Source organism: Furipterus horrens, unplaced genomic scaffold (genome assembly GCF_987537825.1).
Source record: "Furipterus horrens unplaced genomic scaffold, mFurHor1.1.pri manual_scaffold_5, whole genome shotgun sequence".
In the NCBI taxonomy this organism is placed as follows: Eukaryota; Metazoa; Chordata; class Mammalia; order Chiroptera; family Furipteridae; genus Furipterus; species Furipterus horrens.
Genome location: NW_028327175.1, coordinates 122,592,734 through 122,596,869, shown reverse-complemented (window position 1 = coordinate 122,596,869; position 4,136 = coordinate 122,592,734). Strand labels below are relative to the sequence as shown.

The 4,136-nt window shown below is 40.4% G+C and overlaps 1 pseudogene; it reads left to right on the top strand.

Annotated features, from left to right (window-relative positions):
• The first annotated feature begins 2,638 nt into the window (after nt 1-2,638).
• LOC150009706 (protein mago nashi homolog) lies at nt 2,639-3,912 on the top strand (annotated as a pseudogene).
• The last annotated feature ends 224 nt before the right edge of the window (nt 3,913-4,136 follow it).

Here is a 4,136-nt window from a genome sequence, read left to right as displayed (position 1 = left end):
AGACCTGCAGTTATCTCCCCCACCCCAACTCCCACTGGTTTGCACTGTCAGAAGCAATGAAGCTCTATTTTCCCTGGCTCTGGGGCCATGAGCTGCGTGGTCTGGTCTGGTGCTGGGAGTGCTCCCCAGGTGTTCCTCCTGACTTCTTAAAATGTATGACTGCGCTTTCTGCTGGCCTGCCACTGCTGCTGCTGCTGCCGCCGCCACCACACCATGTCCTTTCCACCCTGGCTCCGCCCCACCTACCTGTCTGGATGAGTATTTCTTCTTTATATATTTGTGTGTTGAACTCCCATGCAGCTTGATTTTCTGGAACTTTTTGTTGTCTCTAGTTTTGAGGTAGTTGTATTCCTTCTTAGTTGTGGAGGGAGACACAACATGTCTGTCTGGGTCTCCATTTTGGCTGGAAGTCCATCTTTTTCTTTTTTAAACATTGGTGATCTTTGTTTTATTCATTGATAATCTTTAGAAATGATCAAATTTTACCTTTTTAAAATAGTTTTAAATGGAAACTTGGTCCACAATTTGACCATTTGGAAGAAGAGTTGTTAAACTTTTTCTATAAAGGGCAGATAATAAATATTTTAGACTTTGTAAAGGTTTCTGTTGCAAGTAATCAACTCTGTCTTTATAGCACAAATGCAGTCATGGACAATACATAAATGAATGGGAGTGACTGTGTTTCAATAAAACTTTATTTACAGAAACAGGCTGATGGCTAGATTTGGCCCTGGGGGTCATAATTTGCCAAGCCCTGAACTAGAATTAAACCACTAAACTATTGTCTATTATAAAAATTAGTGTAGAAGTGAAGTTGTAGATCCCTAGCTGTATTCAATTCTCCCAAGATGTAGCCCTCTGCAGTATGGTTCCAAGCTAAAGGGAATCAGAAAGCCACATAGTTTTTTCTATGAGCTGATTGGGGCTAAGTACAAATTAGCCTGTCATATCCTAGACAATGGCCTTTAGTGATCCGTAATTTAAGACCGTTTATAGGAAAGGTCAGCAATCAAAGAATCCAACTCAATTCCAAAACCAAGGTACAAAGTGGGCGCCCCTTTGTAGGTAACTGAGAAATACTAATCCTCTAGAGGGCAGGGCTGGTCAGAGTCACCAGCAGACCACCGTTCCTCCTGATTAGCCCAGCTTGAGTCCGTTTTCCTGGACCTGGAGCTGCCAGGGAGCCAAGGATGTGTCCTTCAAAATAACTGATAGTATGAGATTGGTAAAAAGTAGTCAGGAACCTGTTTCTTTGAGGAATTTTAGACCATACTGAGGAGTTTGGTTTGTTATGTACAAGGGCCTTGAGCAGCCACAGGTTTATTTTTTCCTCATTTTTGTTTAGCCACAGAAGATTTTCAAACAGGGGCAAACAATTTTAAAATTTGATTTAAGAGCAGCTAAGGCCCTATTCCTGTGGATCAAGGGATCAGATAGGAGGAATGGTTATTGTCAGCTAGACAAATAATCTATAATAGTGGCTATCTAACATCAGAACTTTCTGTAATGATGGGAAATGCTGTCCAGCAGAGGTGGATTTAATGGCGGGTGCACGCCCTGGGCCCCAACTTCTGAAGGGCCCTGCAAAACCCCAACTTTACACTTTTTTCTACAACTTGTATGTAATTAAAATTGCACATATGAAACCAAACTTGGTGTCATTAGTAAAAAGTGTAAAGTTGGGGTTTTGCGGGGCCCTTCAGAAGTCGGGGCCCAGGGCACACACCCGGTGCGCCTGCCTGTTAAATACGCCTCTGCTGTCCAGCATGGTAGCAACTAGCCCCATGTGGCACTGAGCATTTGAAATGTGCTTAGTGAGACTAAGGAAGTGAGTTTTAAATTCTAATCAATTTTCATTAATTTTAACTGTAATTTTAGTAGCGACATATGGTTAATGACCTCTATACTGGACAGTATAGGTCTAGAAGTCCAGCACATGTAGCTTTTGGGAGTTCTTGGGATTCAGTGAGAAATCTTCAATATTCTTATTTTTAGAGAGAGGGAAAGGGAGGGAGAGGGAGACATTGATCAATTGCCTCTTGCAACCTAGGCATGTGCCCTGATCAGGAATCACACCCACAACTTTTTTACGTGACAATACTCCAACCAACTGAGCCACATCGGCTAGGGCAATGTACCTACTTTTTTATCAAAATAGCCTGAAAGGGCCCTAACTGGGTGGCTCAGTTGGTTACAGGGTCATTCTGTGCACCAAAAGGTTTGCAGGTTCTATCCCAGGTCAAGGCATATACCTGGATTGCAGGTTCGATCCTGGTCAGGGTGCATAAAGGAGCAACCATCGATGTTTCTCTTTCTCTCTCTCTCTCTCTCTCTCTCTCTCTCTCTCTCTCTCTCTCCCTGCCTCCCTCCCCTTCTCTCCCTCTCTCTAAAATCAAAGAACACACCCTCAGGTGAGGATTAAAAAAAGAAAGATAGTCTGAAAGGGTTTTTGCCACCTATTGCTTCCCTCCTCATACATGCTCTCAGTTAGATATTTAGAATTCAGGAAATGCAAACAAGCTACCAGAGAAATATCTGTGACAAGAAAAAATTTCTGAGATGTACTAATTAAATTACAGTGGGCAGGAGAGGAAGAAAAACAGGCAAGAATAATTAACCAGTTAATCAATGTGGGCCAATGAGCAAAAAGCTACCGACACTCCTGAGTGTGTATCACAGCTTTGAATCAAGCTCCAGGCGTCTGTCAGCCCACCCCCGGACACCACGGCATCCTGAATACGCACTAACTTTCAGGACCAATCAAGAATCATAAATATTTCTTCCCTATGGATTGTGCACCTATCCTAGAACTGCTCCTCTTCACCTTTTCCAGCCCCCTTTGTCTGTAGCCAGTGTAAATCCTTTCAAAACTTACATTTTCATTCCCAAAAACAATATATAAAAGTTCTCATCAGAGAACTAAAATGGCTATAGCCAGCAATTTCTACTTATGCTACTATGTAGGTTAAAAAGGCAAGTTTGCACAAGTTTTTGGAGTTCAAGTTTCAGCCAATGCATTTTTGCTGTTATTGATTGAATTTTTTTCCACTCCCCACTGGAGTGCTTGGATACGCCAACAGCAGCGCTTACAAAAATAATGTCATGATTAGAAAAGTGGTTTATGTATGTGAGCATATTGTAAAAACTGAAGAGAATTATTGATAGCAGTAAAATTACAAAAGAAAATTATGCTTTGTGGCCTCCCCCAGACAGAGTTGGCTGACAGGAGGTTGAAATTGTAATTGGTGATGAACACATTTTTTTTACATCAAAAATAGGTTCTCAGGCCCCTAGCCAGATAGCTCAGTTGGTTAGAGCATCATCCCCATACGCCAAGGTTGCAGGTTGATCCCCGAGTGAGGATACATGCAAGAAACCATGAATGAAAGCATAAATAAGTGGAATAACAAATCAATGCTTCTTCCTCTCTCTCTCTCTTTCTCTCTCTCTCTCTCTCATCAACAAATAAAAATTTAAAAAGAAAAGAAAACTAGCATAGAGAAATGATACTGAAGTCATTTAAAAAAAAAAAAAAAGGTTCTGCCTTGGTTGGTGGATTTAGTATTGGCCTGCAAACCGAAAGGTGCTTGTTTAATTCCTGGTCAGGGCACATGCCTGGGTTGTGGGCCAGGTCCCCAGTTGGGGGCATGTGAGAGATTGCTATATCTCTCTCTTGCACATTGTTATTTCTCTCCCTCTCTATATCCCTTTTCCTCTCTCTAAAAATAAATAATTAAAATCTTTTTAAAAAATAGGTTCTCTTATTGGTGAGAATCAGTCAAAGGATCCTGAAGGCTTCAAGTATTTTACGATTTGATCCTGGACTTGAAATGTTTACTTTTTAGTCTTATTGGATTACATTTCAAGATTAAGCCAATCCAAATTGTGTTTTTGAAGCTATTTTATATTTAATTAAGTAATAGGTAAGGGAGGGTTTATTTGTCATTTAATTATTGGGATTTTTATGAGGTGAACCAAACAAAATTTTTTTATATACAAGCTGAAACTGAGAAAATACATAAATAGGTTTAATGGTTATCTTCACTTGTGTTCAAGTAGGTTGAACAGCCCCCAAACCCATTAAAGTCTATAAACAAAGCCACCTTTTTTTTTAATACAATTTTATTTATTTTATC